The sequence below is a fragment of the Anser anser genome, assembly GCF_964211835.1.
Source record: "Anser anser genome assembly, chromosome: 10".
Classification (NCBI taxonomy): domain Eukaryota; kingdom Metazoa; phylum Chordata; class Aves; order Anseriformes; family Anatidae; genus Anser; species Anser anser.
Window position 1 is genome coordinate 6,957,004 of NC_139730.1, and position 26,358 is coordinate 6,983,361.

Genomic DNA, 26,358 nt, shown 5'->3' on the forward strand with positions numbered 1-26,358 from the left:
AGAAGAGACCTGAGCACCACAGCCGTGACCAGGGATGCTTTCAGTTCCTGGGGGTCACGTACAAAAGTCTTTTGTGGAGTCAATTTAATTAATCCTGAAACAATCAAAATCACTGCGAGTGATGTTGCTTTTAAATAAGAAATAAATAGTTCTGTAGATTTCAATGGGCCAACATTCAGCATTGTTTACAGACCCATCTGCCTAAAGACCTGTGTCTTATCTGATCATTTCCATGGCAACAGCTCTGGGATTAGAAGAGGATGAATATTTAGGAATAGTTGTTGGAATTTCATGGAAGATGATGAATTGAGGATTACTTCACTACCTTCGTGTTACCATGGAAATGTACATTTACAAATTGCACAGGATTTAAAACATCACCATTATTAGTATAAATTTGTGCTGCTTTTCTAAAGAGATCCAGGAAAGGAAGGCTCCGAAGGCTCCTCTCCCATTTCACACTCCTCTACCCCACGAAGCAGCTGCCTGATGAAGAACCAGAGTAGCGCTGGCTGCACAAGTGGGAGCAAGTCTGCTCCTGGACATGGCTCTCCCTCAAATTGAGCTTCCTAAATGAAACCCAGGTACTGAAAAAGGTTCAACAACGTGTACCTCCAAAACCCACTAAAGTATACAAAGCTTCTCAAACATATGAATGAAGTTTTGTAAGTGAATGACTGGGCTTATGAAATGCCACATCTGAAAATGACTGGGGAGATCTCTTTTAGCCTTGCAAACATAAGGCCAATTTTACACTACTTTTATTGTTTTAGAGAAGCTTTTTTGAAGCAAATCTATAGTCTTCTCAAACTCTTCATGACATCCTCCGTAATGCATTAGCATCTTATGCCCTGCCTCCAGGACTGAAGCTGGACTTGAGATTAAATCTTAGCAAAGCATTGAAAAAATAATTCTCATCTTTGAAGCACAATGCAAAAGGCAGCAGAGAAATAACCCCCACCCATACATAAAGCATGAAAATTCAGAGGGTCAGATAAATAACCACTGGAAATTCTTCTACCACAGATGCACCTCTTATTCAGCAGAGCCCAAGCAAGCATCTTACTGTACAAAGAACAACAAATGTAACAAAAATAGAATGACAGAACTCAAAGATATTGAATTGTGAACAGTGAATTTCATCTAAAGGTCCCAGAGCACCTTTGAAACAAAAATGAAGATTTGCTGCATCTCGAGCTGGAAATATTAATGCCGTTTTATGTACTAGGGAAACGGAGCACAGGGACTCTACCCTGAGGGTCAGCAGCCCAGCTAAGGACATGAATCCAGTCTGGCATCAGGCGAAACTCACTGGGATCTGCTGTTTATAAGCCTTATAGAAGTGAGGGGTTCGGGTGTCATAGTGATGCATGTAATCACGATGCAGATGTAAGGACCACCTCAGGGCAGGGAAGCAAAGGTGTCCTCTAAGGAGCTGCGTGGGTGAGACAGCTCCAAAATGAATTCATCAGCACTGACAGTCCCATCAGTGTCAGGTCTGTATTCAGGCTGGCATCCTCCCTCCCTAAGAATGAGGGATCTAAGCTGTGACAAGAGCTTTCTAAGCAAGGCCACCTTTGGGTATAACCCAGCTGCTCTCTTGTACTCTTCTATATGCTTTTGGCCTCTTAGAGATCCTGGGCTTGCTGAAAGTGTACTGTAGTGATGCTCATAAGGGGTTCTGGCTATCTCAGTGACCTGGAAACAGGGTTGAAGGCAGAACAGGCACACAACATACCTGTGCCGCCTTTTGGCCATTGAGGAACCAGCCAAGCAGCTCCCCCCAGTTAAAATCAAGCGGCTCCAAGAACATTCTGCCCACTTGTCCTTCCCATGATGGGAAGAAACACCTAGAGGTGGCCCAGGAGTGAACTCAAGCACCACCAGGGCTCCTCTCCCATTGCCCATATGCCGCCTCCCAAATTAACACAGCTGATTAGTCGGATCACATTACACTTGGTGGCATGATTTACAGTGGCTTCTTTTAATGCTCTCCCTTAACCACCACTTTCCTGCAGGCTTTTTCTTTAAGCCACCTTGATCCTGGTTTTATAGCAGAGATTACTTTGAGCTGCACCTTCCTGGGAGACACTGAGGGGATGCCCCTACCCTGGGCATCCTGCCCCACTCAGCCTCCTGCAGGCTCTCACAAACAATTCAGAAACACCCCAACAGCAGGGAGGATGCAAGGAGGTATGACATTTTCCCCACGGCAAGAAAAACAGATGGGAATCAGCTGTTTCAAAAGCCTCCCCACCCCTTCCTCCGAGATAAGCCCCACTGCTGGACACACAAGCAGAGACAATGAAGGAAAGCAGCCTGGGAAGGGTGAGGTTTCCACCTCTCTGACCTTTGGGACTGACATTTCCAAGGGCTATGAGCCTGTGGTTGGCTTCACCACTTCTGTATGCTTTGTGGGGGGCAGAAATAGCCCCAGCACACCACAAGTACAGAGCCCTGGAGCCTGGCTGCTGCCTCCTTCAGCACAACTGCACATGGCTGCTCAGAGATCTTGCACAGACACCTGAAGCCTTGCACAGCCACTGCAGCAAAGGGGTTTTATCCCAGCAAAGGGGCACTGCCCAGCACCCTCCTTTCCCAAGGAGAAGTAGGAGTGTTATTAGAAGTTACCTGCACAGTTCTGAACTGGCAGCTGCTTGGGGCTGCCACAAGCCTTAGGAAGCCTTAGTCCTGTGCCTTAGGGGAAAAAAGACTCATTAAAGCTCAAGCAATGAGATACTTCTGGCTTTCTTAGCAGTTCGTTGACAGTTTTTAAGCTGTTTAAATATTGCAGGGCAATAAAAATATTATTGGGATGGCATGGGGGGCAGCCAACTGCTTGAATTCCCTTTTCTTTCATGCCCTCACAGCTAAAATGCCTGTAACTTTCCACACAAGGAAGCAGATTTAAATGCCAAAAGTTTTTGGAAACTGAATTCCATGAAACCAAAACTGAAGTCTTACTAAGAGAGGAGGCTGCTTCTGTATCAACAGCAGGGGTCTGGGACTCCTGAGGACTGTCTTCCTCTCATCTTGGAGAAGGTTCTTCATGTGCTGCACGGTGTGACTTGTAGAAAGAAGATAACATCACGCACACTATGAGGTAGTCAATCTTCCCTAGGAACGTGCAGGAAATAAGCAAACCTCAAAGTATTTTGAGTTTCTGCATGCAGAAGGGAGCTGGGATTTTTCTAGAAAGGAAGAAAAGGTTTTCACGCAAAGAAGGCAATCAAATACCTCTAAGATATTTAACCTCAGGAGATGAGAGATCTAGTTGTCACCTTCCCTAAATCATTATCAGAGCAATTGTGTGATTTAGGAGTCTGCTCTGTTGCAACACAATTTTGTTGTCTGACATAAGTGGAGCTGCAGACCTGACCCCCATACAAGTTCACTGAATCTGCAGCACGGGACAGGTGAGAAACATTACAGCAAGGTGAACAAAAGCTCTGGGTAATGCATGGGAATGAGCTGGTCACTGCAGGCTTCTCACACATCCTTAGCAGTCAGCAAGTTACCAAGAGGGAGGGAAGCTACCCAGAGCTAAACAGAACAGATCCCACAAATATCTAAATGCTCAGGATAAAAATCCTGCAGATGTCCCATTCTGTAACCACAACCCCAGAGGTCTGTGCTGTGCCCAGCAATGCAGAGCAGTCTGTTTGGTTTTGGAGGAAAACAAGTAAGCATTTGACGTGAAAGAACAGTCTTGGGATTTACAACTGCAAGTTTACCTCTTCTCAGACACAGACCTCATACATCCCCCCGCAGGTTTCCTATACTAGTAACACTCCTACAGATTTTTGGATTGCTACTGCAAAACACTCAACACCACAGCCATAGCTCTGCAGTATGTTTTAGATTTACATCTATAGCCTTGCACATTAGTACAGGGCAGTGATACCTTGTCCCTGCATAAGCTACACAAGATTGTGGATACAGTCTGGGGGCTGCCCAGAACTGCCCTATTCACTGACAAAGTAAAAAAATCACACAATAGATATAAGCTGAATGGAAAGTCCCCACTTATTCCCCAGGAAGAGGATTCTGAGCTCAACACACCTTCCCGTAAAGCTGGAATTTGCTTTGCAGTGCTAGAGGCAGGCAGAAGTGAAACAGTGATAAGAGCCTCCACCGAAATGAATGGAAAGTTCCTGGTGGCATTAGTGATGCTGCATTAACACAAACTTCAGGCTTGCTCCCCCACCCTCCACCCCCCTTTGTACACCCAAAATAGCTATAGGAAGTAGAAGAAACATGACTCAAAGAAAGACTTTTCCTCTTAAGGCCTGGCTTCCTTCCTTGAACAGTTGGGAGAAATTTCAGCCAAACATCTACAAGTGAGGGGCTTTCTTTGAATTTCTTCTGTTGTTAGGAAAAACTCCTCCAAAACCCTGTGGCCTCTACAGCAGACATCCTGGGTCAGACAGGTCACTCCTGGAATACAGGATCTCGCTGCTTTAGGATGCTATTTTATTCAGGAAAGCAGGATGTGAAGTCTACTCTATCCTTTTACTCTTAAAAAAGAGCAAGGACTTGAGGTTTTGGTCCTTGAAAGATGTCCTGGCACAGGAGTTAAGTTTAGCCATTTAAGCCAGCATATCTTCCACCCACATGACCTGTGTCAGCTACACATATTATTTAGCGTGTCACACAGGACATATTCCAGGATGGAAATGTGCTTTTTTGTTTTCTGAGCTAATTATTGTAGCTAAATGGGAGGTTTAGCTTCCCCTGTTTCACCACAGTGCTACTCTTTTCAGTGCTCAGCCTTCAGGAGGTGCCTGACATGGTGGGAAGGTGGGAAAGAGCCTTTGTGTGAATGGGAACAGCTTAAAAACTCATGTTAATTTCTGTCTGGACACTGACAGCCCCTCTCACAGAACAAACACCCTTTTTTGTGCAAAAAATTTCTTGCTACTCCCTGAAAGCAAGCAGAGTCGGAGAGGATTCCAGCACTTTCTGATCAGCTCACACAGGCAGTGAGGGGTATCCTGGTCTGTACTGCACGTGGCTGCCCAACAGAAGCACAAGGGAGCAGGAGCTGCACGATGCTGGTGTTTGCAGCTAGGCCTGAGCACCCTTCCCAGGGCGTGCAACAGATTCAGGCAAATCCACCAAAGGAAAAGCCAGGAGTGGGATCTTACAGCAGGATTTGAAACTTCAAGGCTGCAGCAGTTCAAGGGTTTTTAATGGACCTCTTTAGGGGTAGAGATTGTTTTGGTGGAAAGACCATCATTGCTGAAGAATTACTAAAACATATCCTTTTGCCAAAGACGACATTCCTGTACTGGAAACTTATCAAAATCTAAGTGAGGAATTTTGGGAGAAAAGTTAAAAGCCCTAAAACCGTGGCTTGAAAGAGCTCAGATGAAGACAGATCACATTTCCACATTCATGCAGTATTTCAACATCAATTACAGGGTTCTCCCACTCCTCTTTCCAGACAACTAACTCCTTTCTCTGTTTATTACTTCTGGTGCCAGTTCTCCCCCCAGCCAGGCTAGGAGGCACGGTGCAGGGAAGCCCGAGCTGCCCCAGAGGAGCAGGCAGCCAGGGGCAAGGGCTGACACATCTCTGCCCCAGGAATCCCCAGACTTTGCATCTTCCGAGACTGAGCAAATGATGATTTCCACAGGCATGCCAAATTCTCCATAAATTAAAAGCAGGGAGCATGCTGTTCCAAGGGCTCTAATCCACCTGGATGAACGAGACCAAGGAGAGTTACCCCATAGGAATGAGAAGTGCTTTCCCATTTTCTCAAGGTGATACTGCCCCTTTTCTCATCTGCTCTGTGCCTGTGGGCTCCTCAGCTCTGCCAAAGGGCAGCATTTCTTTAAATGTTACATCTATAAACACATGCTACCAACCAAATTTATTTTCAAAAACTAGGTAAGAAAATCTCCCTGAAAACAAAAAAAATCAGGAAAGCCTCATACTAAAATCACAGCCATCACTCCAGTCTTAGTTTATTTGCCCCTCGAGATCCTGAGCACAAAGATGCTGTAAACAAAACATCACGTTATTCAAGCTTAGAAAGCCTCGAGGCCATTATGAGCCACCAGTAATCATGGCAAAGCTGGATCATCATAAAATGTGCCCAAAAGACACAATAAAAGGCCTAGTGAAGGACACCAGAGGGAACGCTGAGTCTTGCTTTTCCAAAGCTGAGGAGTCTCTGGGACGATAAGTGGTAATGTTATTACCCAGAACAAACCCAAAGCCCTTGCCTAACTCTGGTAATGACCATTGTGTGATTCACAGGGTATCTCACAGGCTGTGACACAGCAAGGTCACACTGGATTGAAACCATGCTTCTAATTGCAGCACATTGTCACTTGACAGCAGGCACAGGTCCTCCCAGAATAGCAAAGCATCAGCTAGTCCCAGGTGCCTGTCCCTCTGGGAGGTGCCAGTCTGTTGGTTGAGCTGGGTGAATCCAATATATTTACCCTGAAATCATCAACTTCACTGGCATCAAGGAACACACCTGATGAACATGCACAGGTAGCTGCCTTGCCCTGGAGCTTGGGGGGTTTGGCTTTGTTCCCTACAGCAGGCCACTTCTAGCCCTGGTGCCAAGGTATACAGCCAGAGCTGCAACAGCTTAATATCCAGTTTAATTCTGTATTCGTCAGTGCACTTGAGATGTTTAAGCCATTCACTGTTTCATAAAGCATTTAAGCATGTCCTATATGGGATGAGCCATCAAGTTGTCAGCTGAAGAATGTATTTTTCAAAACACTGAGCACTCAGTAGCTCTAGCTGAAATAAAGCTTTTAGAGCAAGTTTTGTCCTTTTACTTCTACCTAGTGAATCGGCAAAGTTCATGGGAAGCCTATGGGATTTCACTATTCAAGAGTTCTGGGGCATGGGGGAACACCACCAAGACAATCTGACAAATCTGTAGGAAGTGTTCTGCCTCTGCAAGAGTGGACTTCTGTTCTAAAGGGCAATGTGAACTGGTAAACTGGGAAGAAAAACAAAAAGCAAAATTATCTTTTACCAGGCTTTAGACATAGCAAGTTCACCCCAGCCTTCACTCTTCATTGTGCGATCAAGTCTAGCATGGGCCATTTCCAGAAATTACATCTTCCAGCCACCTCATTCTCTTAATGAGCATACCACAGGGTGATGGACTTTTATAGAGGAATATTTCCCCCAAGATGCTGCCTCTCCAACTAAGTAGGTCCTATTCACTCTAAATGCCAGGTGGGTAAAATACCCTCTGAATTATATTTGTCACTATCAAACAAGACAGTATTTGCACACAGGAATAAAACAAAATTATCTTTTCATATGCTTGAAAAAGATGTTCCACATCAGATTATTTTATCTTCATTATTCCAAGTTAGAGAATTATGTAAATACTAATTTAGAGAACCCAGAGGATGCTGAAGATTCAGTTTAATGATTTGTAATGGTTTAATTGGACTGTAAGCTAGCCCCTGCAGGGAGTTGAGCACAGGTACAAGTATATACTTCATGTCCCTACCAAAAATGTCTAATTGTCTGCTTTTGCTTAAGCAGCAGCTTCTAACCTCCCCCAACAGCACAGCAGTTCCATATTTGAGTATGAAGATGATTAAGTTTTGGCTAGGGAATGCCTATAGCCTGGGGTGGACACAGGTACTCAGAGACAGCAGAACCCAACTGCAGAGCATTCACCACAAGCAGACCTTAAAGACAGGTATGGGGGGAAATGCTATTAGCCATGAGAAAGAAAAAGTCATGGCTCAATTACTCACTTTTTTTTGTATAAAAGATGCACATGGCAGCTTAGGAAAGCAGGCAGTGCAGGAACATGTAAAACCTAGCAGTTTCTGTAGATTTATCCAGAATTTTGGAGATGTGCCTTGTGAAGGATGGCTTGACAGGAGCTACCTGAAAACACACCTAGGTAAACATTTCCTCAGATGCTGGTTCAACAGATCTATAAAATCTTTACCTCTCCAGTGGAAGCAGCAGGGACCTCAAACTACTGAAGCAGGGACTCAGCCTCTGAGCAGAGGGTCCAGCCGCACAACAAAACCCTCTGCTGTCCCTCCCAGGGAGAACAAACAAGGCAAGGAGCTAAATTACTGCAAAGGGCAGCAGGTGTCCAGAGGAAAAGAGGCCAGAGAACCTGAGATTATTTCTGCAGCAAGACTAACTAGCTTGACAAATGAAACATAATGGAAAGTGCAGACTCCGCTCCACTCCTCATCCACCTCTTCTCTGGTCATTTCACTCATCCTTCTTCCTCTTGAGAAAATAAAATGAAATGCATATTTTACTGTAAGCTTCTTTACAGTGCAGGCTGCAAGAGGCTGGAGGGCTTGCCTAGGGGGAATAAGCTAACCAGCATTTTTTTTTCATCCTTTAATTCCAAAAGCCAGGGACTTTCATTTTCAATTTCCTTTTATCCAGGGCTTTTCATTATGCTCAGGTTGCTTCTCCACACCCTTTTATTAAGTGACAAGTGTGTGCTGGAAGGTGACGGACACCATGTGTATTCCTGATGCTGGAAAGAAACACCAAAACCTGCTCTCATATGTTCAGAAAGAGCCCCTTGCAAACATAGATCTTGATGGGTTACCGGACTGTTTGATGGGGCTCAACTTGGTATTGAACCATACAGATAGGCATCTCATTGCTAAATGTGATTAAAGCAACCACCAGAAGCATCAAGGCTAGCAAGAGATCAGATACCTGATTATCTGTACACTAACCAGGTTTTATTGAGCAGAAAACAGATCCGGCAGTTTTCTGGCTGTTGGTTTTATGGGACTTCATTACCCCCTACTTCCATCAGCAGATGCAATATTTTACTTGGTTAGATGGTATCTTACTTGGACAGGACAAAAACTATGTCATAAGAACGCAGGATCGGGTCCTTGACTATCTGACCATCTGCAACGCTTTTCTTTTCAAGCCATCCATCTCTGTAAGTACACATTATCACAAAGTATAGGTTATGCTGCTCCCATTTCAGCCAGGCTTAGATGCCTCCAGACCTTCACACCGGGCAATTACAGCACACTCCGCCCAGGAAGGGCTGACTGCCTCCCTTACCAGAAGTACTAACTTGATAACTTACTCTTCCAAAAAGAAGACACTGCCATAACGGTTTAATACCATACATTATACCTATCCTCATATTCATCGATAGCCAGGCAGACCTGGTCTGGTAACCTCACATTTGACTCAAAAGCACCTAGAGAAGCCCCACTCTAAATTCCTGTGACTGATTGCTGGCTCTGAACTGGAGTGTTGACAGAGGACTATCATCCACTGCAATGCCATAAGATGTCACACGTATATGCCACCACCTTCCTGTCGGTCCTGACTGGCAACAATTTTCCATATCAAGTGGGTTAACCATCAGTTAACCTCATATTTTGAGATGTTTTTTCTAAATATCAATCCTCTTCAGCTTATTCCACTCAAGAAGGATTTGCAGGCAGGTTTTGAAGTGGCACAATATTAGAAGCTCTCAGAGGTCAGACAACTCTGCTGAGACACCTAACCAGCAAGTACGACCCCTGTGGAAGAACCACTTGAGAAAAAGCACAGTAGATGGTTAGTTTGGATGCACCAGGTAGCCTGACCTTGCACAGCAACTACATAGAATATTTAAATACTTTATTTATATGTACAGCTAATACATACATGCAATCATACAATAAAAGCAATTTGAAGGTGATTATTGCATTTCACCACAGGTTCAGGTTACTCAAAGGTCAGCATCAAGTGCTATTTCTACAAACTCCCAAGCACAGCATAAAGATGCAGAGGGCAATTCTTTGTCATCTTCCCCCATAATCCTCAAAAATATTACCTTGCAAGGTCATCATGCAATTATTTGAGGAAAAAAGGAAGCTGTAATCACTTTACATTTCCATGAATGGAAGATGCATTACATCTATTATTTTACATTTAAACAATAATTGAATATGTGAACAGCTAATTACTGTGATATATTGAAAGCATCTGTAGCCCCAAACCTGCAATTCTTTTTTTGAATTAACTTAAAGAAGGAGACTTACTACATGTGAAGTGTTTAATTCCTTTTGTTTTTCACTTTAAATATGCCTTGGCTTATTGTAAATTAAGGACAACATAACTTAAGACTAGAAGCTCTTAATTTAAATATTTCAGCCAGAATATTGAAAAGTCCATGGAAAACCTGCGTTTTTTAGACCATCAGTAACACAGGCTTCAGTATAATGTCAAGTGCTAGATGGAGAGATTAAGATGCAAGGACAAAGGAAAGACACCATCAAGCATACAGAAATGTGTGCTGCTTTCCAGCTCTGCTCTCCTCCATCTCCCAGGGCTCTGACCCTGTTCAATAAAGCAGAAGAGCCAAACCTAGCCTAAGCACCTGGCTCCATGCTGCAGTCAAGCCAGGAGCATTTTCACTCTAGATTCCCTTGAAGACAGCCATAATAACCCCGTGCAAACAAGCAGGCTAGAAGTGGAGCTGCTCAGCAGCCAGATTGTCTTGTACTTGCTTTCAGCTCTGTTACAGGCATCACACCCAGGAGCTGAGTAGCAAGGAAAGAAACAAATGCAGTCAACTGATTCCTGCTATTAATTTTCAGAATATAAGTTCTAAATCATTAAGTCAATGGGTATAACCTGTATAAACCCATTATGACAGATCAGAACAAGACCAAAAAGACTGGCATAAACTGACATCTTCCATCCATTACATCACAAAGGCAGGGGCTTGTCAAAAAAATAATACCCCAGATCTCCACAGCACAGGATCTACTCTACTTTGCAGGGAACCCAAGTCATCCCCAAAGCCCCCATTACCTGCACTGATCATCCCCTCCTGGGGTCTGTAAGCCCCACAGGGAAGCCTTTTAAATTAAAATATACTGGCTTCACTAGAAGATGGAGGACAACCACTTTCTTGTGCAGCCCTGCCTCTCCTGTGCGAGCCTTTAATTGCCTACCAGTCTTATTGAGCTTCTGACCAAGCAGAAACCAAGGTACAGAGGGAAAACGCTGTCCTACAAGCATTACATTAAGTACAACAGGGACTCTAAGATCCTCACTTATCACAGAGCACTGAAGTATAGCCGTTAATTCATCAGGGTTCAGTGGCTGCACATTTGCCCTGATTTCTTTTAATAGAGGCCAGCATGGCTGCATTTCAGGGAGCAATTGACTGAAATCAAATGAGGGATAGTCCATTTTTCCATATCAGATCAAACCCTTGACCATTCTTGCTTAAGAGCAAAGCTGCTCACTGATGCAGACTCCCGATATTTCGTTAAACACTCACAATGCACCGTTTTGCAGTGTTCCGGCTGGGGCAAACCAGCCCAGCAAGGCAGTTCCCTGAAGCATAAGATTTGATTAACCTCATTAGCTTGCCTTGCAGAGCTGCAAATGTTGTTAGACATCATGAGGTTATCCAGCCCTGTTTAAAACCCAACTGTAGTATTTGGCCTGGTGACCTCCCCCAGCAACAAATTCCTCAAGTAAAGTGAGCCACCACTGCCAGCAGCCCACAGGGGCTCCCAGTCCTCCCCCCAGCCAGCAGCTGCTTGCACTTCACCTTTGGGAGTTCAGGGCTTCCTCCATCTCTGCACCTTACCCCAGCCAGGCCAGACTGACCTCCACTTCAGGCCTCAAAAACCTGAAATAGTCCAGATCAGCTTTAAAAATATTGATATATTGCTGCTGCCGATCTACATCTGTAAAGCTGTCTACAGACTCCAAGCACTTAAAAGCTAAAAACTGATGAATTAAAAGTATTTAGTCCTCTCCTCAAGTTATGCAACATTATTGTGGCTAATGATTAGGAAACATAGGATTATATCTGCATGCACACCCAGGGAAATACATTTTTATGCATCACATAAGCCAGAGCACACGACTACTTTATTACAAAGGTAGCTGGTCTGCTGTTTGTATTCATTACCAGCAATCTTCAGGTCTGCCAGTCTAGGTCAAGACCCGAGCAGGTGCTTCAAGAAGCAAAGCAACAGACCTTGTCTGATAGCTGGGAAGTTTCTAACCTAAAGAAAAACAGAGGTAGAAAACAGCAGCAAAATAGCCACAGGGCTGCAAGAGCTAACACCACTCACAGTGGGATGGCTCCAAAAGATGTGGAGGCATTTTCTCCCCATCTTGCTGATTTTCATTCCATCAGCCACCCCACTGGTTTGCATCGGATGCTCCTTTGGGCCCCTCTAGAGCCTGCCTGTTGCTTACCCTGAGTCACAGCAACAATAAGCATTCAAAGTCCTTCTGTTGGAGGCACACACCTAATCAATTACAGCAACATCACCCCTCTTAATCAAGGTTAATTTCTGCAGGTAACATTTTTCTCTGTTGGAATATTGTCAGATGTTTTTAGATCTCCAATTTTATATAAATTTAGCCTCCAAATTCTCAAGGAGAGAGTTGCTAAGGTAACCAGAGCCAGTCATATTGCTGTATGTTCTCCCCATGGAGCTTCATTAGGGTCAATCAGTCATTTCCAGGGTAATAGAATATGTGGCTTCCTGAGATAAGGATGCATCTTTCTATGGTGACAGAACATTTTTATTAAGTGTTAACCCCCTCACCCTCTTAAAGAGAGGGCACTGACCCTCTAACTTGCAATCCTTTGCCTCATTTCTCAGGTATTTGGAAGACTAGTTAGCAACTAAGGCCAAACCAGAGGAAGTCAGCACACCTGGGGTGCGACAGCTTTAACAGTAAGGCTGGGAGTGGTATGGGCAAGGATAACTTCTGCTGGTAAGGGACCCAAAGCAACATTATCTGCCAGTAACCAGGCACAAAGCCTGCATCTGAAACTGATCTGACCTGCCTGAGTTAAGGGTTTGGTTTTCCTTTTGTGCCAGTATAGACATGAGTTCAGACTCAGCAGGTAGTCCGTATCTGAACATCCCTGTCTTTCAGATCCAAGAACTGTTTCACACCAGCTCATAGGATTTATTAGGAGCTACTTTGGAAGACTATTTGGATCAAACTGCTAGTATCAGCCCAATTCCTAAAGACAAGACTCTGTTCTTTTCCCCAGAACCTAGAAACCTCCCTAATTTCAGATAGCTGGAAATCTCTGCTGAAAAATGCACCTTCTTTGGTCAAAAAGGCCCAGTTTTAACTGTCACTGTATCTGATTGACTCAGCTTCACCTTATGTAAAGGGTTTCTGATTAGCATTAAGAAAATACGTTTGCTGCAGATGCACTGACATTTTTGAGCAGCTCCCTGTGCATCTCAGTCTTCATATCCAGCAGGGCTCCTCCAAAGTCCTGGCTGTGCTCAGAAGCATGAGACACCAGAAACCCAAAGGAAATGCTTCCCCCTTTCCTCCTCCATTAACCTCTTTGGTGGTTCCTCTGTGATGCAGAACAATATGGTTACACCTCAACGCTCCGGCTCTCCTGAACATCATGTCTATCTTATTAAATAATGGATATAAAACCGCAGCCAGGAAGGACAGCACCTGTCAGCTGATACCGTATTTATTGTTTTCCCTTGAAAGAGCATTATTGTAATCCTGCAGCAGGTTCACTTACAGATAAACAGAAGTTTTAAATAAAAGAGGCAGGATCCTTTGTGCTGAAGAAGCAAAGGCAGCTGGCCACTTGTGTATGTTTTGTCATAAGATTTTTCTTGCTGCTATCTTTTCTTATCCCATTAAGAAATATATAATTATGTGAATTTGAATAAGATCCATGACATTATAATCACAATAATGGTTTGAAATGCTTGAAAAAAGCAGCATTTGCAACACATAGGTATTTAATGACCATCTGAGTAATAATTCAGCTTCTTTCAGCATGAATTCACATTTCATGCAAGCACAGAGATCAATGAAATTCAGTGCAATCACCACACATTTACATCTGCTTTGCATTTTGTTCTTTAAAATAGATATGTAGGGCATGAATACGCATTTGAATATGAAGAGAGCAGTGCTGGGTAACACCTAGGCAAAAAAGCAAAATGGGCAAGATGTTTAATTTTGGAAGTTCTGGGGACATAATGCTCACTTTGTTGGGTTTTCTTCCCCTTCTAACATCATCTCTTGTCTCCTAAAATGGAATCTGCTTGAGCAGCTTGGAGATCTGGGGAGGAGATTTCATGGGAAAACATTGAGAAATACCATAACGCTGCCCTGCCTCAGGATCCAGAATGTTTGAAGGCCTGGAGTTGTTCAGTCATCTCTGAGGAGAGAAGATGGTCAGGCCAGTGTTAGGGAGGAAACCTGCACCCCAAATCAGAGGGCTGAACGCCAGCTTCCCTCTGACTGAGGTTGCAGGGTGTCTGCAAGAGTGGAGCTGAAACTCCATTCCAAGGGCCTCAGAGACCATTTACCTCTGCAACGTCCCCTCCTGGACATGGTAAGTCACAGGTGTACATTTCCAGAAAAAAGGATAATTCCTCACCTCTCCCCTCTGACCTCCCTGCTCCGCTTGCACAACACCACCACGGGTCCAGCCCTGCAGGAGGAACAGTACAAACCCAAGCTGCCCTGCTGGTGCCCATCTGCCAGCCCTGCAGCTGCTGATCTTCCTGCTCCTCCTCTCCTGGCACCACAGCTGCAGTTATTTGCTCCAGGCCAGGGCATCCAGTTGTGATGCTTGGTTTGAGCAAACATCCTTCCATCCTTCCTCACTAAACAGAGCCAATGCACTGGAAACATCCCCCTCGCTGTGGTTTAGGGAAGACACTCAAATTACATCACTTTAAGCCTTCCACTTACCACCATTCTGCCCCAAAATACGAGGCAGGGCTGGCAAGATGTGGATGTAAGCTAACATCCATTTCTTTCATCTTCCCAGGGGAGAAAACCAAAGAAAGCTGGAGGCATCTTCCTCATCATCACCCATACTAAGGAGCATTTAGCATTCAAATCTTGACTGGTGTCTCAGCTGAAGCTACACACAACTCAAATAGAAAGGCCCTGCAAGCTGCAGGGAAGATGCTCAGAGCCCAGGCTCCAGGGGAGTGCCTCTCCATTAGTAATCATTAAGCACTGAAGGAGGAAATTAGAAACAGAACCTGTTCTGCTTTAGTCATCTTTGTCAAATTCCCTGGTACAATGACTACCCAGGTTTTTCTTCAGCTTCTGTTCATCAGCCCTCCGCTAATCTCCAGACAAGCACGTAGCCCTGCAAATACACAGGCATGGAAATGCTGGGCAGGCTGCAGCTGCTTGCAGAGCCGTGGGAAGCAGTCTCCTAACCTACACCCTCCAGGACTGTCCCCTTCAAGAGCATGCAATGGCTTCTCTGCTTTGCAAGTCAGAACTTCCTTCTAACAATGGAAAAAATAAAGCAATAAGGCAGCAAATTAACCCCCTGCAGAAAAACTGTGTTCCTGGGTCTGAACATCTGCCTTAGCTGCCTTGTGGAGCAGCTGAGAGGTACTGTGAGCATCATTAGAGTCAAAAGCACTGTGGTGTAAAGCTGCTTGATTGGGGAGCTCCGTGGAGGATGTGAGATCAAAGCTGACATTTGAACCATCGCCCTTTGGTGGAGGAGGACATCTCACTTCATATCTTGCTTCATACCCACCAGCACCTCCCATTTCTCTTGCTTAGGTCTCAGTTCCTAGAGTCCCCCTGCCTCTGGTATTCCCTCCAGGATCTCTCACCTCAGCTACCCTCAGACACCACACATCTTGGCTAACTGTTGTGAACCTTCGGAAACTAGGACTTCCATGCACCCAGGTCACCCTCCCCTGCAAACACCTCATTTCCACTTAACTACAGGCTGCCTGCTGCTAGGCTGATCTCTGCAGCTTTTTCATCAGCTGTAATGATAGCTGTTCTTGATAAGAAAGGAATATAGAATAGAAATGCACTAAAAAGTACAAGTTCAATATAAAATACACACTTATTTCTACTCTCAGACCAACCTCTAACAAAGCCTTGGGACAATAGGATATTCTTTGCAGCTCACAAGTAACAAAGCCCGTGATAATGATGCAATTGACATCTGTTATCTTAGCACCCATCAAAAGTTTTTTCCAGCAGTTGATTCAATACAAAAAGAAGTCATCTCTAACCGCAGCTATGCTTGAAAAGCTAAGAAAAGTGTGAAAAATCTAGTGGTTTTTGCCATGTGCAGACAGGCTTCCTGATGTGATACAGAAGCTAAGGTAACAGAATTAACAAAGTAAAGGCATAGGAGAAAATGTTTAGGGAAACTTGCATTCCCTCTTCTCTCTCTCCAACGAGGGGAACTTGTTCATTGTGTTTCACTTTTCAGATGTGGAAGCAGAACAGCATCCCACTTTCTGCAGCACTACAGATCACAAACAGAGCTTCTTAGGCACTGTTGCTCAGCTGGAGATTATGAACAATTCACTGACTATTTAGGATTTTGAGCATCCTTCATTCCTGCTGGAGCTAACATCATGCTGATAAGCACCCAGAAAGTTTGAAAGCTTATGCAAAACTTGTCCAAATAAGCCATCTAAAAATCCCTTGATCTGCAAACCACAGCAGGAAGACAACAGCTAAATCAGCCTTTCCTATTTTCCAGCGCTCGTGTTTCTGGCTGGAATTAGGAAATGCACAGTCACAGAAACTGGTAGAGCTTGTTCTAATTCCAAAATACAAGGCCTTTTGGAATAAGTGCCACCTTAGGCCACCCTCTTGCGGCCAGGGATAGTTTTGCAGCCAGCATCTTGCTTTCCCCTCTCCATCACACTCCAGAAGCCTGACAGCTTCCACCCCCCGGCTTGGGGAGTTACTGAACCCACCCTCCTTTGGTCCCTTTGTGGCTCTTAATTTTTTCCTGCTAGGGATTTGTGCTGTAAAATAAGTCTCCTGAGGAGATGCCTCACTGCTGGCAAAGCTACATAGGGATAAAACCAATATGTGGGGTTGATTCCTCAGGTGGAAAAAGGCAAGTAGTAAAAGCGTGGAGCAAAAAGAACAATTCCCTCCAAACATGTACTACATACTATGCCCTGAACTCACATTATTCCCGTTAACCCCAGAGCATCTACCTGCTCCTTGCCTTGGCAGATGAGCATCCACCTCAGGTGCCTGTCACCTTGCAGAAGGGCAAGACTGAGCTTCCTGCACTGTCAGAGCCCCTCAGCATTGCAGGGCACTCGGCTGCTGAGCCTGAACAAAGCAGTTCAGTGACCTGATCTGACAGGAGGGGGGAGAAAAAAAGAGCACCCTTCCAGGAGATCAGTTTCTTGACCTAATTTGCCCTGAGTAGGAGAAAGGAAAGCAGGGGGAGGGTGAAGCTGGGATTTGGAAGGGGGAGGTGATGGGCAGCAGCATGATCCTGGCTGGATGCAATGTTAAGTCACACCCTAAGCCTCCCTCCTCATTTGTGTTTCCTGTTTGGATGACAAAAATGCATGCCCACATTGTCACTTCATCAATGCATTAAGAGTGTTTCCTGGCATCAGAAAATTCCTTTACTGCATAAGAGCAAAGCAGAAGGTTTTTTGCTCCATGTTCCTCTCTGCACCAAGGGTGACCCCTACCAGGACCAGGGCCCTACAAGTGGCCAGAGCTCCAGAAGAGCTGCCCCACATGGTAATGACAACTATAGGGTGCTAGTTATTCACATCTACTCCAGAGCTCCCTAACCTCACCCTGCTCTTTTCTCATCCTCTCCCAGACAACTTGAAGTCACATTTTTTCCCCCCCCAGAAAATAGAAGACCTAGTTTTTCACCTTCTGTTGCACATCCTTACATACTCAACACACACAACACTTTCAAAATCACCTTAGTCTTAAACTACACCTGAGCAGCAAAAAGCCTGTTCAGAATTTCATGAACTCTGTCTCTGCCTCCCTCCTTTTGCTGTCTTTGTGATTTAGGTTCCCTCAGACAACACAAACTTAGCTGCCTGGTTCTGCAGAGATGGATGGATCTGCTTGTAGAAGGCACAAATAGTTGCTCAGATAAAATCTTTGTCAATACTTTCTATTGTCAAATCCATCTTGCACACACAAATAAATCCTCTTGCTGCCCTTTCCCTTTGCATTACACTTTGTGTAAAGCACACATTGCTCCATGCTTAAAAGAACTACTGAAACATGAATTTACACTTCCCAAACTTATTCCTTTAGGGAGGAGAAAATGCCTAAGTTAACAAAAGGGCTGATGTTTTATACCTCCCCTTTGATATCCTCCCAGTACAATGAAGACCAGCTGAGAGCCTGCAGAGGAGGAACAGAACAACCCTTGGCTCCCATCGTCAGGATCCCAACAAACCCAAGTTATAGCTGCTGAGGGCAGCACCTCTGGAGAGCAGCAGGTCCAGGATTCTCCTGCTCTAGTGGAAGCAGAGGCACTGCACAGCAGCCTAACAGGGTGCTCGGCAGAGCAGAGACAGGTGTTATTTATTGCTCTGGACTCAGAAATAATTTGCTGAGCAGAGCTGTGCAGGTTATAATGAAATGCTCATCTGACTGATTGCAGCTAGCACATTTATAACAGCCGGTGGGATGTGACAGAAGCTGCCTAGGAAGGGGCTATGAGGACAGCCAGGTCTAGCTCTGATCATCCCCTCCAAACAGCTCCATGTGCAATAGCAACACAGGGCAGCTCCTGGCACCTCATTACAGGTATCTGAGATGGGGGCTGGGGTTCAACCAGATGGTCAGTCTGAATTCTAGAGCATCCCTCAAGGGGCTCCTATTAACATCTCTGAGTAAACTCGAAGGTTAAGCTGGATAGAGAAGTCTTCCCCCTTTTACAAGACGTCCAGAAGCCTTCATTGCCCCCTTCTTCCTCTGGGCTTTATTATTCAGGATGAGTAGTAGGGGTCACTTCAACAGGGAATTAATTTGGCACTGTTACATACCATCTCTGTTTGGGGCAAACAACACAGAGTAGCTGGTCTCTGGTCTGGGGGGATCACCCCTCTAAGGACTGAAGGCTCACTCTTTGGGAACAGACAGGGGCCACTCAATATATAAGCTGGGCAAGACTAGATTTGACATAACACACACTTTCTACCTCCTCCATCACAAGGAATACCTGAACTACTGAGAAAGCAGCCAGCCAGCCCATTATTTATGAGCCATCCCCAAGAGGACCATCTCCTCCTGCCTCTGTCCTCAGGGAAGTGCAACCTCTTTGCAGGAAAGAAATATTGATGCTGAGGAGCATATAAATAACTTTGGCAAAGGTCTTTGTTTTCCCCCTCAAATTAGGTACTTCACATTGCACTGATTCATTGCTGTGGTGAGGCACATATTCTCATTTTTCTTAATTATTCCTGACACATTATAAAAGCTATGAGGGTTCCCATAAAGAAACCTAAAAAGCTTTCTCCCCCTGAAGAAAATATAGTAGAAGTTCAGCAGGTCTGCAGGCTTCAGTGCCAGGGAAGGCAGGGAAGACCAAAAGGGAGCAGAAAAAGGTATTTCTGTGCCTTATAGCCCCCAGTTCCCAATGAAGACATGAGGCCTGACCTCATTTCTCCATAGCACCATGGCACAAGGAAAATATAGGAGAAGCATGGCCCTAACACCAGCTCCAGGATCATCATTGCCATGAGAAAAAACAATCAGGTAACAACAGCCTGAACAGCTTGACAAGGCACCTATCCTGATGGCGCAAGGGGCAGGGGAGCACAGAGATCCCCCAGCCTTTTGCCCATCTCGGGATCTGGGTCTCCAGGACAGAGACGTCCATTCTCTGCAACCACTCTGGTCTGATGTCTCACCCAGCAGAGCAAGCACACCAGCACATCTCCCTGATGCTCAACGCTTACAGGCAGCACACTCAAATCACCTGCCCCTTCCAAGGTTTTACATCTAGCAGCTGGTCATCATTTGATCTGCTAATGCAGCTTCTATGGCTTGTTACTGGTGACAACAGAAGTAGAGTGAAACATGGCTTTCACCCTAGCTGTGACCAATGGGTTACTGGAAAGGAATAGCCAGAGAAATTGGCTGAGCAATTTCATTAGGGCACACATTAAGCACTGCTTGCTTTCTTTGGAGGAGGAAGGCTACCTTCCAAGGAAGATATCAAAACATAGCAAAGTATATTTAAGAAGTAAAATAACCTGGAAATAGAGATAAGGCTCCTAATGTGGCAGTCTTTGAATGCTCTCTAGCATTGGTGTTATCCATGCTCCACTTCCCCATGCCCTTTGAGACACAGAAGAATTCAGATCTCTAAACCCCCACCTTGTTACTTCAGTAGAGGGCAGGGCCAAACACCGTGCTGTTGTTGCAGCACCAGTACCTACAGTAAGTTGTAGGCAGAGCTGTACGCTTTTTCCCCTTTCATAGTATGCAGGGGTCTTTCTTTTGACCACATGCACACACCTCACACAACAGGAGCCTAGCTAACGCACAGCGTGCAAGGCCACAGGGGGCTCAAGGCTGAGTACAAGGTACTAACCCAATTTAAATCCATGCATCAAGGAGCTTTCACTCCTGTTTCATTTGGAGCATACTCAGTGGTGGATGCAGCAGCCATCTGCCTCTCTCCTGAAACTGTTACAGCTCACACCTCTATACATTAACAAAAAACACGTCTCATTTCCACTGCTGATAATAACCTGCCCCAAAACTGCAGCACACAAGACACACACGCATCCTGGTGAGATGCCCTGCTGCAGGACAGGGCCCCCCAGTAACAGCTTATCAGTTCTCAGTTATGTGGCAGCTACTGCTGTCTCCAGATTAGCCCCCAGCAGACACTGACACCACCCTGGGCTCAGGAAAATCCTTTTTCCACCATTTTTCCTTTTCTCAGCACAGGCATAATGCACAAATGCAGAAAGGTGGTAAGTAGCTCAACCGATATCAAGAGAGAAAAACACCTAGCCAAAACAATTTGTTAGAAAAGCTTCCAAGAATAAATGAGAGTAACTCACCAGAGCTGAAAGATTGCAGTCCTCCTAACTTCTGCCCCAGCACTCTCCCCTCCTGCTAATACTTCATGGATCAGAGCTCTTAGGTGATTACAGGTGCCCTTACTGGTCCTTAAAAGAACTGTTGTGGGAGGTGGTTTCCTCCCTCTTTAATTGGAGAAGGCTGGGGACAGCAACTGAGATCAGTTTGCAAATGGTTGTCAGAGCAGGTTGGTTGTATTGGCCCTACTCAAACCAATTATCAAGCCAAAGAATGTGTAATGTCTGGGAGGGGGAAATAGGGGCAAGATCTGCAAGGAGAGACATTTCAGTAGGAATTGGAAGAAAGTGATTATTTCTTTCCATAAAACACTCCGAATGCTTGTGAAAATTCAATTTCTGGTTATGCTTTTTTCAAGTAAAAAATTTGCCTTATTGGAATTAGCAGGCTGGAGACACAGAGTTGGAATTTATTTGTCTGATATCTGTCCAGAGCACCCGGGAATCTTGGGTATCTTCATGCACAGTAAATCCTGAGGATGTGACAGAGTGCCCCAGCTGGATCTCACGCACCTTCAGGAAATGTTGGATGCCATGTAGCTAGGGGCAGAGCTGGGGAAGTTTTGATCCAGAAACACCAGAATCAGACAATTTCTGTATTTCATCTTATTCTTCTCTTAGAAGATGAATGAAATATGAGTAATATAAAGAAACGGTCCTCCTTCAGTGTTTGCTCTGAATATCACAAAACCACTCTCATTTGTGAAGGTTTCTTGCCTGTAAAAATATTTGCTAAGTCCTAACTCCTGAATGATACCTACCCCAAGCCGCTTGTTCTGTGTCAGGAAAGCACCCAGACATTAGTCAATATACCAGGACCACTCGTGGTGCTGGTGCACATCCCCTCGTGCAGATGCAGGGAGGCAGTTTCTGGGACGATGCAGCCCGCAGATGGGAATGCAGATGTCCCGACGTACATCCCAGCAGGTGGGGAGCATTTACCCAGGATGCTGAAGACCTAGAAAAACAACAGCATCCAATTAATGAATTATTTCTAATAACTATAGTAGAGGCCTTCAATCAAAGGAACTTTAAAACGCTGTGCACAGCTGTATGCTAGAGACAATGAAAGAAAACAAGATAAATAAATCTTTGTAAGTTTCATTGTCTCTGCAAATGTGATTGTTGGACAAATCTCTCTGTGTGTACACATATTTTCATTGTTTACCTAGGTCTTTGGGCATTTACATTTTTAGTGGAAGACGCTTCACAACCTTGTTTGGATAAGAAAGATTTTGGCCAGACAGCTGGGCAAATACTTCACCTTGGGAAAACTGCCAGCTGATTTGCCCTGCATTCGCACCGCTGATAAGAAATAAGTTTTCATGGGCTCACTCACCATCTTAAAAGCCATCTCCAGTCCTGCAGTGCTGGTGCAGAGCTGCTGAGGAGCTGTGGGCCTGGGCACACCACAGGGTTAATGAGAAGCCAGGCTGTAAAAGCAATTGCAGCCCCTGCTAATCCCATCCACCGAGCACTAAGTCTGCTCCCAAGCTTTCCCAGCACAGCTCGTTACTGTATGTGCCTTTATATTAGAGCAGAGCTTTTTATCTTCCGACTGAATTTTTGTAGGACTCTTGAAAAGAGTGATGCTCCAAGCTGCACTGTTCAGATAAAGGCCTGGGTCTGGGCTTCTTGGAAATGCAGGATTTGGGTCCCCAGTCAGTATTCTGCCTCTCTGCAGATGCCCAAAGTGCCCCTAACCTGGGTGCCAAGGGAGGAGATCAAAGAAAGAGTTTCCAGGCAGGATGCCCTTGATTTTCTCAAAATTTAGAGATGGATTTTCCTCTTCTGGGTTTCGTCCATGTTTCCTGGGGTTACCCTGGACCTCTTTAGCTAAAGGTTCTCTCAGGATGCCCTAAAATCTCCCCAACTTGTATTTCTCCTGGACATCTCCCATGCTTGTCACCCATGGGAGCCAGTTCAGGGTAGCTGTCCTCTGGCTGTTTTACACTGGTGCAGCTGGAATAACCATGCCAAGGATGTTGGTGGTCAGACCCCATCAGTACAGGAGGTACTGACGGATCCAGGACATGGGTGAGGGAACAAGCCCAGGGACAGGGACCACCGCTGCCCATGGCTGTTGACAGTCTCTACCCACAGCGAGCACTGGGCAGCCATGAGGTGTAATCTCATTTCTCCTTGCTCTTTCTCTCTGGCACCCCTGGCTGCTTCCCCATGGTTTAAAGCCCAGCTGGAGATCTTGCTGGGGAGGACATCACTTTTGCCTGTCCAGTGGCAATGGCATCTGCATGGCTTTTGGAGCCCTGCAGGCTCTACTGCAACACCAGCATCACTTACGACAGCAACCTCATAAAAATCTGGCAAGAGGATTCATTTTGGACTCCTCTGAAGTTAGACCGAGTGCCTTTCCTTTGTAATTCTCTGCAAGTAGCGAAGGTAGGATGACCTATGGTAAAAATGTTTTGAAAAGGCAATCCTGTGCTTCTTTCAGCCTGCCTGGCCACGGGCAGCATCAGGCAGCCTCAGGAAGATGTTTGCCTTCAGTGATTTCCCCACCTCTCTGCACACGCAACGGAGCTGGATGCTCAAAACATATTTTTTTTTCCAACCTATTCCCATACCTTCTGATTTTTTCCTAGCCCTGACTAGAAACGATGGCTTTTTTTTCTCCCCACTAAGTATTTCATTTATTCTAACAAGACGTGGATTGCATTTAATTGTTTATCTGAACTGAAGCTGTAAACTGTTCAAATGATTCATGCATTAATATTCAAGGTGAATACTGCTTTCACACATTGCCCTGCGCAGAACAAGGATGCGCATGTTATTTTAATGAATCAATAATTACCGCTCATAAAATACTTTGAAGGTATAAAGCGGTACACCACTGTATACAAGATTCTTATTTTAGGCTGCTTCATTTAATTCAGTGACGAGCACCAGAGTTTACACGCAAAAGGAAGGTACATCTGCAGAACACATGGAGTTTGTTTCTGCTGCCCTACGCAGACAGCGATGCGCTAGAGCTCCATGGGAAGAGGCAACACAGCAGCACGCAGCAGTGACCGGTTCCTGGGGAGCATTTCGCCAGCCCTGAGAGTTTGCAACCTGTGAATATCTTCGTTTGGGCCCAGCAGTTTCCCCCCAAAACCCTGACTACTTGCTGAGGCACGATGCGGTGCAGCTGGGCAGCCGAGCATCCTGCCTCAGCCCCCCTTCCCCTGCCCCTGCTCGCTCTGCACGCTTGGTGCCGGGGCCCCTCCGTGTTCTGAACAATTCTTCGTGAGAAAAAGGCCACAGAGTCAGTGCCGGGAACATGGGGATTGAATGACGAAAGCCCCATTGAACCGACAGGAATTTTGCCTTTCATTTCAGCGTGGCCAGGATTTACCCACAAGAAAAGAGGGGAGAGTTTCTCAGATTTCATTCAGTTTGGATAAGTACCAACAATTTGTTTGGTTATCCCAGAGCCTTTTATCTGCAGTAAATACCCGAAGAAAAGGCCTTTGAGCAGACAGATTGAGAGGGCGTTAAATAAGTTGTTACCCTTTTGCTTATTCTGAGTGCAAGTAGCCAGTTTTCATTGATGGAGGCTTTACAAGGCTGCCTACATTAGATCAAGAAGAAGTAAATTGCATCTGAGACTTTAATGACGGAAATTTAACATGCTGCTTATGGCTTACCCTGGCCGAGCCAGCAGATCGATGCACGAGGGTCATGCATTATTTCAGCTGAAGAACTGTTGACAAGCAGTGCTGTTGAGTTGCAGAGGAGGATTCGAGAGACATACCTACAGAAATAGCTGCCGGCAAGGAACGTTTTTCCTTTACCAAAACACACAAAAACCTGATACAGAGAGGTCTCTGCTGCAGTGAAACTTCACCTCGTGACTTCTCACCTTCAAAAGTCTCTGCTTTTTGCTCAGGACAGACTCCTGTGCAATGCAAACAGCGGTCTGGTTTCAGCGTAATTCTCAGTGCTCGTGCCAGAGAGGTTTAGTAGCAGCCACGAGACTGAATCAATATTTGCAACAATTACATGGAACTTTACCGTCAAGCTTTCTGAGTTCAGCCGTCTTTTAAATCTGGCAGAAATAATTCTCCAGCATCTACCCACTGTTTTTTAGCAGTAGACTTGAACAAATGGCCCTGGCAAGTGGGCCAACAGTCCTGTCCCTGCTACTCATGCAAATTTGACTCAGGATTTACATGGGGCCACACCAAAAAAGTAGTAAAAGTGTTCTGAGAACCTGAAACACCCAGTATCGTTTGAGCCCTGTACTCTGAGCAGCAAATACTTCAAGGCAGCAAATTTATTGCCCTTAAAAGAACTTATGGTTGATGGTTCATGAGTGTTTAACGAGTCTCCTATACGGCAATTCTTTCTCTGGCAGGATATCGATCCAGCCTTTCTGCCAGTTCCTGTACCAGTGTAGTTACTGCCACAATTACTGCTACAGCAGTAAAATTTCTTGAACGGACGTTCATGCTCTGCAAGGTGGAAATGCAGGGCCGTGTCTGCTCCTTCCCAGCAAGCATCCATCAGTCTCTCAGGAAGCAGAGAGCTTTGAACATTTCTGGAGCTGCAGACTGGATTTTCAAAATTGGATGTTAAGAACAACAACAAAAAACACAGAGCAAGCAGGAAAGGAACAGAATTCATTTTTTGGTCTCACGCTAACCACTGTTCACTTCTTCGAGGTACAGAAATCTCTTCCTGCACCTGCCTGGTGCAGAACAAGCTGTGAGCACTGCGTCTTTCTCCTTGCTCTCTCCGCTTTCTGTCCTCCTGCCCCTGGTAAATGCTGCACAAGCCCTGCGAGGCAGCTGGAGAAGCCCATTTGTACGAGAAGATGTGACCGCAGAGCAGAGACATTTGGGTGAAGGTCTGCTCTGCCCCCAGGGCCAGGTGCCCACACAGTGCTGCTGTCACGGACACAAGGAGGAGAAAGGAGTAAGAGGGGCTGCAGCTGCTGTGCCATTACTTTTCCATTAACTATCAAGAAGAGCATGCGATGCGTCCCTGTACCCCTCTAGCTGTCAAAGGTATTAAAATGCCCAGTGCCATCTGACTGGGAATGGGAAAGGCAGTGGTGGAAAGACAAGTCACATTAAGCAAGCAGGAAGCAAAGGGGCCAGCTGGTATCTTAAGAGGATGTCATTTGTAAGGCACAAATGGGTCCGAATGAGCAAAGAGAGGCTGCGACCCTGAGCACTGAAGCACGTACTTCTCTTTAAGCAGTTGAATAATTCCACTAAATTCATCGGCAACAAGATTTTTGCCCAATTCTTTTCTGTGCCTAACGTTCCCTGGATAACAAACAGAAGTGATAATATCAGCTTGCCAGTTGTTGAGGCTTACAGGCTAAATGTTTGCAGAGTGCTTTGAGATAGGAACCTAGGAAACAAGCCCAAAAGGGACTCCAAGGGAACCAAATCTCATAGGCACATCCACTGCTTAATATCTTTGATAAATTTAACAAGCTCCATCCTGAAACCTGTTAAATTTCTCACCCCTAGTAGTTTGGCTG

The 26,358-nt window shown here is 45.3% G+C and overlaps 1 long non-coding RNA gene across 6 annotated transcripts in view; it reads right to left on the bottom strand.

Moving 5' to 3' along the window:
• Positions 1 to 21,653, bottom strand: part of LOC310904979 — a 49,441-nt gene extending 27,788 nt beyond the window's left edge. For all 6 annotated transcript variants that reach the window (XR_014588701.1, XR_014588702.1, XR_014588703.1 and 3 more), the window contains exon 1: positions 20,829 to 21,653. This is a non-coding gene — a long non-coding RNA (uncharacterized lncRNA). The remainder of the gene's footprint in view (positions 1 to 20,828) is intronic.
• Between the last annotated feature and the right edge of the window lie 4,705 nt (positions 21,654 to 26,358).